A 12940-nucleotide genomic window follows, 5' to 3' on the forward strand; every position below is an offset into this window, starting at 1 on the left:
TATAGCAGAATCTAAAGAGAGAATAACAGTGGCTTTTGGAGCAAAAAGTATATAAAGAACAATAATGTGAATGACAGATAAACTTTGGAGAGATTCTGGTTGCTTGAAGAAGGAACATACAGAAAAGTGAATTTGTATGTGGGGCAACCTGTCAAAAATGTGATATGTGATAACTGTCTGGTTTAAGGAAAAATGAATTGAAAAATTAAATCGGTACTTAAAGTTCAGTGTTATTGTTTTTGACACTTCAATGAGATCTTTAGTGAATAAAGATTTAGAGCATTTTTTAAACTGAAAATACGGTATCAAATTTTAAGCTAAATTAAATATCAGCTCTAATCTAAGAGTGGTCTGGAACTACTCTGGAAATTTTGCAGTTTGCCTGAAGCTTTGTGTTATCTTAGTTACAAGATCTGTAAAATCAGATCTGTATAGTTTACAGATGACTTGAATATACATAAAAACATTCAATTATATTAATGATAGCAACATAAACATCTTTCCTAATTGATGCGTCTGATAATTGTGTGATAATTTCTGTATTTTCTTTTGGGAATGTCCTTTTAAAATCTCTTCTTGAATAAACCACTGATTTACCTGTAGCTAGGTGAACAGGTTTACATATTTGCTTGCTGGTTTGCATTTTATTTTAGAGTTTTCTGTATTTGAATTTGAAGAATGCTACATCTTGGGACAGAAGATGTAGCTGACTTTTTCCTATTCCGTGTAATTCAAATTAAACCACTCACACTGACAGAGTGTTGAGCCAAGTTTAACTCTCATGAAAGTGTAACCCATTGCTAAATTTAGAATATATGAATTGAGAATATTTTTCCTTTAACTCTGGACACTAATGCTAAGGAAGAAATCTTTTGAGAAGTCTTTCAGATCCCTTAAAGAAAAAGAAAACCACAAAAACCCATAAGAAGTCAAGTGAAAGTTGCTTAGATAAAGCCTTTATCTTAAGAACAATAACATGAAACAAGAGAGATGCTTCCACTCTCCCCTCTACAGCTGTGGGAATTACTCAGCTGTACTGACTAATCCCCTAAGAATGTTGCACTTCAGGTGTTTGAGATTTCAGACTAAGTGATAGGTGCAAGATGCTGTGATTCATTTTCAAAGAGGTCAAAATTGTTCAGAACTACACAAGAGTAAAGGGCACTGACTCTTCTAATGATTGATCTATCTGCATCAGCAGATACCAGCAAACTATTTCATATATGCATAGGCATGTAACTTTTATTTTAGGCTTTTACTTTTATTCTATTCAATATCAGAATGTTTCCAGGAACTCTGTAGCTTACTTATCAGCTCTTACAATACTTGATGCACAAGTTATTTCTCTAAGATTTTAGAAGAAACTCTCCTTTTCCTATCTGGCAGTTCAACTCAAAATGTAGTGGTATGATAAGTCAGTAAAAAGAAAAGTAGACAGCCATATCTTCTAGTGATTGGTGCAATACATCTGTCAAGGACAAGGTTACAATGTCTTTTTACGTTTGAATATCCAGTAGATTTCTTTCATATCTAATATATTGTCTTTTTCTTGATAGTTTTGAAGATAGTATAGAAAAGTGCAACAGCATTTAATATTTGGGGTAAAAATAGGACATATTAAGTGACATAGGACATGAAGTACAGGCAAGATATGGCTTGAATTTATGGATAGCGTGTGAATTGAGGAGGTAATGTGATTCTCTATAATGTAGCTGTTAACTGTTGATCTCAGTGATAGTGTTGTGAAAGAGTCACAGGGCCCAAAGTGACTTCTTTTAGAAAGATAAGAGTTCCTGACTCTTAAGAACAAACAACTGCAAGTAAGGATTGTTACATTTTTTGAGATAGAACATTGAATTAAAAAAAAAAAAAAGTAGAGTACAGGCAACTTACAATACCTGTAGAGGGACCTGAGTACAGCACTCAGCGCTATTGTAACTTTTTCAGTCTTCTCCTTCTTTTCCTGTATTTTTTTTTTCTTCTGATGAAAAAAATAGTATTGAGACAGGGAAGTAGCAAGATCTGTAGTAATGACATACCAGGCTCCATACTGCTCAGTAGTCCAATTCTCCTGTTTGCTCTTCCTCTAGAAATTAAGTATACTGGCGGTTCAGTAAACTTTGGAAGAGAATGTACCTAAAACCACAGCAGGAACAATGTTCTTTGTAAAGATGTTCCAAGAAATAATCGTCTATACAGAACATTCAGGGAAAGCGCAAATTATAATTGGTTTGTAAGAAAAATCATTTAATTCTAGTCCAACGCTAGAATACTGTTTTCCTTATTTTGACCACCTGTATAGATAGTTGCTCATTTTCAATTCCTAGAGGTTTTGCCCTATCTTGGTTTGTATTACAGGAAAAAGTTGTCATTGTAACATATGTTACAGCTGGGGAAAGTAAGTCAAAATCATGAATAGTTATCCTGAAGAAGCTGGAAAGCTTAAGGGTGCCCCAAAAGCCAGTATCATCGGTAATTTTCCTTGCTTCTTTATCTACCTGTTTAAAAATATATATTGGTTACAGTCTGTCCATCCATTGCCTTCTGTAGGTTTATTGAGTATACAGTTGTTGTTAATGATGCTGGGAGTGATACATGTATCAGTTTGGTTCAGTTTAGAGGAGAAATCGCTGCTATTCTCCATCAGCAAAATCCATGCCTTGTGTTGGTGGGGGAAAAGAACAAAAAGCAAAAAACAAACAAACAAAAAAGCCATCTATGAATGACTCTTGCCTGAGATAAAAACCATAATGCTTCTTAGAAACTCCAAAATCTGATCATCTCAATACAGCCTGTTTTGTCTTGGATTTACCTCACTATTGACAGCCGCTATCTCCTGATGGTAACTACATTTATCCTATTCCAAATTACTGTTTTATCATCTAAGCAAGTGCTGAGGAGTCCATCATGATTCTATTTGCTGAGAATTTATAGTTGGACCTACAAAACTGCTGAAATTAGCAATGTTCTGTTTTGTGGAGTTGGTCTTGGCAAGGCTGAATTAATAGAAAGAAAATAATAGCTAGTAATCTTTTTCAGTAAAATCATTTCATTTCTATTCCAGATATTTAATTATTTTGAACAGTAGTGGTATAGACAACTGTGGAAAAGAATGTTGGTTTTATCCAGCTAGCCCTAGAAATTTGGAGAAAGAGCAGCAATCTTTTCAGAATAAACTGGTTCTTGAGAAGAAAAAGTGCATAATGGCATCTCCCTTCTGCTGAAGTATGAGAAAACCAGTCTGATTAAAAGAAATGTGAAATGAGCTGAGATGAGCCAATATGTATTTAGTAAGAAAATACCAAATAGTTTTGATGTCTTTGACCTAAAAGATTGAGAAGCTGCACTAAAATCCACTCTTCCAATTCATCAGTGAAACCTAGCTGTTTTTGTCTCCCAGTAAATACAACGACAAAATACGGTCTAGAGAACATTCAGTCATTTCCAGGTTGTTTCTGTAAGTCAAAAAATTGACTGCTGTATCTATGGCTTGTATATTTTTGTCCTGGCAATGGATTTCACTAAGCTGAGAATTGTAACGCGAACCATTTAAGAGTGTCCCTTTTGTAGATGTGGTAACACACACTTGTGTGTGATGCTGAGATGTTGCAATTGTTTCTCGGGTTTTCATACGCTAAAAGTAACTACATCCAGAAGAGGTCATCACAGAATTTGTACTGTCTCTTTTTGTTGAACTTTCTAGGTTCTCTTACAGTCTACAGGAAGATCTTGACCATTTTAATAAGTTATTAGTAAGATAATGCAGATCCCCTTTTGGTTGTGAAAATGTTGGTAGTGATTTGCAATAGTTAAGTGTTAATTAGGAGTACGTTATGGTGTGATTTGCTTGAAATTTCCTGTTGCAAACACAACCTTAAGTGCAAAAAATGATTTTATCTTGATTAATGATCTTGTATTTAAAAGAACATGGTTCTCTCTGCCAACAAAGAAATTCTTCTCCACTCACTAGAGATTTTGCAGTTTCTCACTTCACTGGTATATCAGTGAAATCAAAGCTACAAGTTCTGCTAAATTGGTAAGTGATTAGGTGAAATGCATTATGTTACCTGTCCCTTTTTTGCTTTTGAAAAAGATCAGTCCACACAAGTTACTTCTCCCTTTTTGCATTTTAATTGCTCTTCCAATCTTAGCTAAATCTATGGTCCCTTGTCTTGGTAGATGAAAGGAGTTACTGCCATTGGTAACAATACAGTGCCTTGTTGAATGTTCAACTTTACTTGAAGTACTTAAACTGCTTCTGTACTTCAGGGGAACTTTAGATATGCAAAGGACATAGTCTGATTTCAGAATATTAATATACCATACTCTGTGCTTGAAAGTACGTGTCTTTGCAGATGTCTACCACAACATTGATTAGTGGATTTAGAAATCATTGTGGCACTGTCAGTCTTGCAAAGTGTGCATTACTTGTTTGACTTGTTCAAAAGGTGCCACAAAATGAAGAGTGGTGTGGAGAGATCTGTACTAACTCAGGTAAGCAGAGCAGTATATATTCTTTAATAGTATATGCAGGAAAAAGGATAAGCATAATGGAAAGGTAGTCAACCCTAATGAAAGTCATGAACAGATGGTATCTCTTTGTGACAAAGTGCTATCTTCATGAAATGATAGCATTATATATTTTCACAGTAAGTATCAGGCATAGATTATGCAGTCTTAAATGTCTGTAGTACTGGAGTTAGTGCACTAAACACTTGTTCTGTCATAACAGTTATCTAACACATCTGTGAGATAACAGCTGCCTGTAGAACAACATCTTCACTCTTTAATTCAACTTAGCACATTCATCTTTTTATTTTCTCTCAGAGTAGAATGTGTACCTGCAAGGTAATGTGAAATGGTTCTATAGAACGGTGGAAAAGGATGACATGAGGAAGGTTTTGCTTGTTCACTGAGTGTAAACCTCCCAACTTTCGAAATGCCAGTGATGGTCACAGCAAGCCATCACTTATACACCTACATCAAATGTACATCAAATGTACACCTACATTTTGTATCATATCTGAAAAGTGATAACTTTTGGCACCCCAGCACTGCACAAACTACAACACCTTATAAGGCTTCAGTCATAAGTCTTTTTAATTGCTTCCTGGATTGCAGCATTCTGTCTTAGGTTGTCATGCATCAAATGTGAGACTCAGCAGAGAAACATACAAGTTAATGACCTACTTACTAGCATACATAGCCATACTGAGGAGAATGCTCATAGAATAAAAGACAACAGAGAAGTGTCAATGAGGCAAATCTCAACAGTGCCAGTTACAAGCATTTCTTAGCTGAAAACAGTGAGTGTCTGGATACACCTTGACTCATACTGGGATTAGACCTAGGAAATAACAACCATCCTTCACCCTCTTATCTTTTGTGCTCACTCTAATTTCTACTGGAAGGAAAGTAGCTTGTCAGCAAACGTGGATCTGTAATTGCTAGCTTTAAGTGACTAGGGTACCTGGAACTGTAACTTCCTCACCAGGACATTCTTGTCTCGGGGCTTAGCCAAAAACATAGGTTCCATAGAGCAATACATGTAGCTCTAAACACATTTGACTGGGAATTACTTGTCCTGTGTGTATGTGAAATACTTGCCAAGTTCCTAGCCTGGAGAGTTCAGAGGATATGCTCTGTTTCAGAAACATTGTCGTTTTGGGTCTTGAAACTGCACACCTATTTGAGTTAATTAGAAACTTGAAAACCCTGATGTTGGTCAGAAACTTAATACATGACAGAAAGAAAACTGCATGAACTACAATCCTTCTTTTCCCCCATCTATACTTGCTCTATTTGTGTCTTCAACAACAAATCAAACGAGATTAGTAACTCTGTACTAACAGGTCAGGATAGGATAGTTCTTTTGAGTTCCTGATAGGTGATGATATGCTGGTGTGAGGAGTGATGCTTCAGACTACACTAAATGGACTTTCCAATTGTTTATCTCTCTGAGAAGGAAATTTAAAGACTAGCCAATACCAGAAGTTAAAGTTGGGGTGATCGTGATTAGGGAGGGCACAGTTAGCAATAAAATTTCACCACAGTAACAATAATGATTATAATTGCTTTTATTTACGTAAATTTAATTCTACAGCTTATGGCTGTAATTAGTATTGTGGACACATTATGATCTGTGACTTATGAAGTCAAAGATGACTCGGGTAGATGTTTCCCCATGTACTGTGAATAGTAACTTCCTTTTGGAGACTAAGATATATTGTACTCCTTACTTTAAATAACAGCAATTAATTTCTTTAAGAAAGTCATCAAAGATGGGTGCACATAGCACCTCTGGGCCCTGTTCACTTATAGCAGAGAAAAGAGAGGTCTGCTCAACTAATCATTGTAGTCTCACTAATCATTATGTAAACAAGATTCTCCACATAATGTAGCACTCAGGTCTAACAGATTAGGTTGGAGTGCAAGGTAGAATCCTCAGCAATAGGTACAAAGAAGGGAAGAAGAGAGAATTTCTATGTGAGAAGGGAATGGCACAGCACATACATCTCCTGTTGTGCAGGGAATTTAGGAGGAATTGCAATTCCTGTTGAGAACTGGAACAACTGGTGAGAAACTAATGAAGCGAAACCAGGCCCTGAGGCTGGCAATGTTCATGCTAGGAGGATGGAAGTACTTACAGAGGTGCCAACTGGAGGGTTTGGGGGCAGGTATACTGAGAAAGCAGGGTAACGTTTTTGAGTGGTTTATGTCTTGGAAGAAGAAAAAAGCACCATGTGAACTGGCAAAGGGCAAGTAGAAAGTGACTACAGCCTGTCATGCCTACGCTCTGATTTTTTGTAAGCCCACATGGATTTGGAGTGCATGCTATAAAGAGCTGGAAGAAAGTAACATTAAATTTCCTACAGTGTGGGAAAGATGGACTTGATAGAGTTAGCAATTCATCTGTGGGGCGAGGTAATTAACATATATGCTGTAGAAAACGTAAAATATACCTCGATGAAAGAAGCACATGTTGGTGTGGGCTGTGAACATACACCTGTGAGCAGTTGCCCCAGCCCAGGTGGTGTGCATGAAGCTATTAGCTGTCCAAATTACCTTCACAGCTTCTGCCAGCTGGATTCAGGAAGCTAAAAGGACTGACTGAGCCTGCTTTAAGAATTTTTTCAGTGTATGTAACTGATGAAGATATAGATTAAAGAATCACCCTAGGGGTGTTTATAAGAGATCAGCTGTTTATTACCAGCATCTTACTGCCCCTCATACTTTCAGGGGGCTAAAGGAGAGACTTTGCTGATTAAAAGCTTTTGAAGAAATGAGATGCCTGGATCTACAAAGAGAGTGACTGGATTGTGCATCATACTAGGAAACTACGGGCATAAGATTGAACTTCTTTGGTTTTCTTGCCTATAGCTGAGCTGAGGAACAGGTAAGAGAGGTGTTTTTACTGGGAAGGGTGAATGATGAGCTAGGGAAGCTGAGGAGCAATGTAATATGGTGGGTAGTATGAAACCATGTTCTGTTTTCCTACTTTTCTGAACCTGCACTTGCTATTGCATTGGGTGATGCTATTGTTTCTGAAGTCCGGTGTCTGTCAGTCCGAGAACTATGGAAATCCCGAGAGCAAAAGGACTATAGTGGCAGATTTCTCCAGGAGTAATAAGTACATTGTGGTGGTAGCTGCAGTATGGTGTTTCTAAAGGAATTCTGTATCAAAATCTTTTGTTCTGTAACAAAATTTTGTTTTGACTTATTGCAGGAAGAGATGGTGGGTATATAATGGCTGTAGGGTATAACTTGTGGGCACCGTAGAAAATGATGAAAGGAGAAGTAGCTCTAGCTCATTAGTATTTGACCAGTTCACATTTTCAGCTGTACCTCAATACAACAATATGCTGTGTACCTGAGAATAAGTTTTTAAGAGTTTCTTGGAGACTGTAGGAGGTAGAGAGCAAAGGGCAGAAAAAAGGAAATGTGTGGTGTTCACTTGTTTTATTGTTGTTCTTTTGGTTTGTTGATTTTGGTTTATGTGCTGATTATTTTTTTGTTGTTGTTGTTGCTTTTTTGTTTGTTTATAATTAAGCTCTTGTAATGGGGGTGATACCCTTTAAACCGTTGAGATTTTCAGTGTGAGCTAAGGCACTAAAGGGTTTGGATATTCAAGGTGCCAGGCACCTTAAATATTATCATTTTTGCTCAATTTTAATGGATGTGTATGGATCTTGTTGGAAGGGGAGGTGTGGAAGCTTCTGTCCCTGCTCTCTGTTAAGGGAGGTGGAATGGGGAAAACAAATCACTCAAAATTAATTGAAAAAGAAAATGAATAGTAAGGAAGATACTTTGTTTAAGGTGGGGGTAGCAAGGGATGTTGAGAGCCCTCTGTTTTGTGCTTTTTGACCTGTAAGGCAAAAATCTCCTGTCAGAAGTAGCATAAGCAAAATTCCTGAATACATACGTGGTATGGTGAAAGCTTTGCAGAGGATCAGACATAGCATTTGAAGTTGCTAAAATTTAAATGTTGCCTGCGTTCTCCTCTAGAACATAAGTGGTGAAGGAGGAGTAAGACCAGGTGACATGCTGCTTGTAGTAATTCCTGAGTGGAGGCATTGCAGAATACAGTACAGAGATGCTGATGTCCTTGGGGTCTGCAACAGCATGTGTCCAGAATGAGGCTGATAGATAATAATACTGTTGGTATCTAGTTAAATGAGATATGAGTACATATGGATGTGCTACTCCTGAAATGATGCTGGTGCATCTGTGTGGTTTATGATGTAATTTGCAGATATGTGGGCTTTTAGACAAAGGCAGAATGAGGTTTTCAAATTGGATCTGAAAAGTCAACCTTTTTCCTTAGTTGTTGCTGTGGTTTTGTGTTATGGTTCACTTTTCCCTTCAGTTTTCCTTTCATTTCCCTTGCCTCTTCCAAATGGCAGTAATGGTCCATCTTGTCTGTCAGTTCAGAGCAGTGCTAATTGCAAACTGTGAATGTTTTTAAACCACTTCAAAAATGAATAGCCATTTTGGGTGAGATTAAATTGTCACTTTTTCTCACCATGGAAATGAAAGCGCATCAGTGTCTATTTGCCTTGGATCAACTTGAGACCCCATGCCTGACAATGCTGTGGCCAGTGTCTGGGAAGGCAATTCATGACTTGTGCTATTTGCTGTTTATTCTTCAAAAATCCACAAAGCGAGGATAATTTTTTCAAATCTTGAAAGTATAACACTGCTCTACGTCTGTATTATTTCTTGTCAGGCAGGTTGCAGGGGCGTTTGTCAGGATAAAATAAGAAGAAAATAAAATATTAATCACTTTGTGAATAAACTTGGGAATGGCAAAAGAAATATGTAATATACTGGAATCCAGTAGGGAGATGTGTGGGTGGTAGTCAGAAAAGTTCCTATAAAGGATTCTGAGTACTGTCATGGTCCTGTCTTTCTGTATTTCAATTAGTGTGTATCAAGATATTTCTATCAAAGTTTATAAATCTGCCTTTCTACAGCTCTTCTGAACTACCTTTGGACAGGATATTCCTTTCTACAAATATGACACAGTTCTGCAAGTCAGAACTTGATGTTCATTGAGAAGTCCCAATCCTCTTGTCTTCCCAAAAGGGTAGGATTTAGTATGGGTGACTGCTGCTATTAACACTAATTTGTCTGGCAAACTAACTAGCATTGTCTTTCCTAGTTCCAAATGCTAAGATCTGAGTCGACAAGGTGGCAACAATCTAGTTGTGTAAATTAAATGCTTAGCTTAGACTGAATTTTTAAGCTCTCAATTATTTCAAGTAAGATAAAAAGAATATAGAAGCTGTCTCAATCTGAATAGACAAATACAAGAATCCTAACTGGCTGAGCAAAATTGGAAGGATGTCCAGTCCATCTAGATCCGTATCCATATCACGGTCAGGTGAAGTAGTCCTGATAACATAGCTGCTAGTAGGGCCATATAGCTAAATCCAGTCATGTTAATAATCCACATTCACCACAAATACACAGGCTTTCTCTGAAGGATGGGATTAAGGTAACTCCCATAGTACCTGTAAGAATGTATATGGTGTATCTTCTTCAGCAGTTTCTATTGGCTTCTTTGAACATGCCTATTCATAGAGTAGACCAGACTTTTGTCATGCTTCTTCTAGGTAAAAGAAAGTTGAAGGCCTAGTCTTTGTGCATGGCTGTTGGCCTTTGCAGACTGACGGGGACAACAGGGTAGCCAGGCCTTTGGCAACAGAGCCTGGTCTGGTTTTTGTGTGGGCTGCAGATCAGAGCAGTTTCTGAGTACTGAGCTAACGTACTAAATACTAGTGGAAATGCAGGTGTGGGAGAAATGTTTGCTGAATTTCACAGTGTTGGGTTCACAGAAGTTGAGGGTAGAGGAGGAGCTATGGGATAAACCAGAAAGCTCAGATTCCAGCAAATATCTTTGCAATGGGACATTTTTAATAGGGGCTGAAAATGTAGTCTGGACTGAAATAGAGCAGACAGTGTTAGACTGTAGTGCTCCCAGCTGAGAGCTCAGGCTCTTAATGTCTGCACCAAGTGATTTTTAGGAACAGCTAGTTGGAGTCATGGCTTGGTGTAGTAGACACTGGGGGCTCAAAGCAGAGAGTGATTTGGCTGTTGTTTTGCATGTGGTATGCTGATAGATATTTAGGCTGTTTTTTGTTGTTGTTTTTTTGTTTGTTTGTTTGTGGAAGAGGTGACAACACTTCTTTTCATGCAATTGGATGCAACAGTGTTTTACTATAGAATGAATTGAGGATATGATCTAGCTTAGCCATATTATATCTATTTTGTCTCTAAGCCTAATAAAATAAAATACTGCAACTGCCCTTCTTCTCCCTATTAAAAAAGCTTCCTCAGCTGTACTGTACCTTTCCAAAATAAATTGGAGCAGAGAAAACCAAAACAGACAATCTCTTGCAGAAGGCAGATGTACTGTAACTTTGCATTTTGGTGCCCTTGAGCTGCTGACTTCTCCCCTTGGTAAATTTTTGTTGCTATTTGTTAGTTTGCTATCTTTATGGGTACTGCTTGACCTCAGTGTTTGTATAAAAAGATTTAGTGGAGTTAATGGTTTATTCTTAAATTCGAATGTACTTTTTACTTGAGATTAAGATTTATAAAATGCCTCCACCATGGGAATTAATTCTTATGTCAGGTAACAGTACTCTGTACTGTAACTTCTTGGTGACAGTTGGAGCTCATGAAGTTCTTATCTGTGGCATGGTTGCTTGATGGATAGAGTCTATAGAGCACTAATCTTAGTTGAGAGGAATGATGGAATATCTTAGGGATTTTTTCAATCTGACACCTGTCTTAAAGCCCTTCCTAAATAGGAGCATCCACATGCTCTTCTCAAAAACCAAGGTGTATCTTTGAATGACATGTCCAGTGTTAGGTGTTCCCTTTAACCCAGTAACAAGAAGGAAAAGAAGTTTGCCTACAGTTGGCAAACTAATTAACATAGCTCTTGGTATTCGTTTGGTAAGCATAAGGTTAAAATTGTCTGTTCACAAGTACTTCCTATCTCAGTAATATAGGTAATATAGTGCATACTGGGGAATTTTTTTTTTCTTCTGCTTTTGGCCACTTAGTTGTTGTTTCCAGGAGAAGTCAAAGACAAGGAGATGTTATAAAATTGAAGTCTTTTTTTCATTTTGCCTGGTTGATAAAGCAGCTGGATAAACTTGTTTCTTAGTCTTGAACAACTTCTTTGCAATTTTCTCATCTTTCTTACTAACAAAGAATAATGCTTTGTCTGTATTACAGATCAGCTGCTGCTTTTTGCAATTTCCCCTGTGTTTTCATTGCCCTTAATGCTGCTGGCAAATTTTATGGGTGAATTGCCACTGAAAATTTGTGTTAGTGTCTGGAATGTCTGCTTATTTTGGATTTCTGTATGAGATACTTTGCAGAAAGTAATTATTATGCAACTATTATACAACAGTGCATAATATGTAGACTGAGGGGACGAGGGCTCCTTAGTTGTCTTCAATCTGCCTCAGTCTCAAAGCTGTTGTGAAGTTCTGCTGTGTCCATCCTATAAATATTGTCTGTGTTGGAGAAAGAAGATGACTAACACTGTTCTGTCAACTGCATCACCCCAATTCTTAGTCACAAGCATGTGGTGTGTAAATTGAGATGAGGAATTTTGTAGATTAAACAAGTATTCTTTATTCCTGTCAGACTGCTGTCTCCATGGGGCTGTAATATAAGGGCTGCTCACGTTCTTCCCTTGGTAAATTCCATCCACTGTGACTGTCTCCCTTACCTCAAAAGGAAATCACATACTAAAAGAGAAATTCCTTATCTTCACAGGTATAAGGAGTTTCTGTAAAGACCCTCCTTTTTCTGTTGAAAAATACCCTATGGAAATAACTGAAAATAGAATTTTTTAAAAATCAATTTGTACTACCTTGCAAGATTTGAGCAGTGAATTTGCTGATTGATACATTGAGTGATACAATGGGTAGAGATGACAAAAAAAATAGTTTTTCATTTGATTAACTGCAGGTGTTTGGCATGCATACACACTGACTGCTCCTCAAGTTTGGAAACAATCTTCCCCCTCTATAGGAAGAGAACTAACAGCAAGAGATGGACACTAACTGCAGGACCTGCAAAGTATTTCAGGTTACTTGAAGGCAAAACCAAACCAATCACTGGTCAGATACTTAGTAGTTGTTAATTGCATCACTTCCTGTCACAGCATAGCTGTGCTGCTGTAATTAGGTTTTTGCTGCATAAAACCCATGCTTATTTATGGCTTGTATAATCGCACATTAGAATGGCTTTAAGTAGTGAGGAAATGAATCAATCAGTATTGGCTAACTGCTTTCTTAAGTGGGTGAAAAAGATCTCATAGTCCAGGGCAGACCTTTGAGACGCTGAAAGAAACTAACTGCAGTGGACGATGATGGAAAAACTTGGAGGGAATGCTAAGGTGCAGAGAGTCCTCTTC

At 37.5% G+C, this 12940-nt stretch overlaps 1 long non-coding RNA gene across 2 annotated transcripts in view; it reads left to right on the forward strand.

Moving 5' to 3' along the window:
* Positions 1–7119: 7119 nt before the first annotated feature.
* LOC128079892 (uncharacterized) overlaps positions 7120–12940 on the forward strand; it is a 59394-nt gene continuing 53573 nt past the window's right edge. For both annotated transcript variants that reach the window (XR_008206358.1, XR_008206357.1), the window contains exon 1: positions 7120–7396. This is a non-coding gene — a long non-coding RNA (uncharacterized LOC128079892). The remainder of the gene's footprint in view (positions 7397–12940) is intronic.

This window comes from Tympanuchus pallidicinctus, unplaced genomic scaffold (assembly GCF_026119805.1).
Source record: "Tympanuchus pallidicinctus isolate F22 unplaced genomic scaffold, pur_lepc_1.0 scaffold2, whole genome shotgun sequence".
In the NCBI taxonomy this organism is placed as follows: domain Eukaryota; kingdom Metazoa; phylum Chordata; class Aves; order Galliformes; family Phasianidae; genus Tympanuchus; species Tympanuchus pallidicinctus.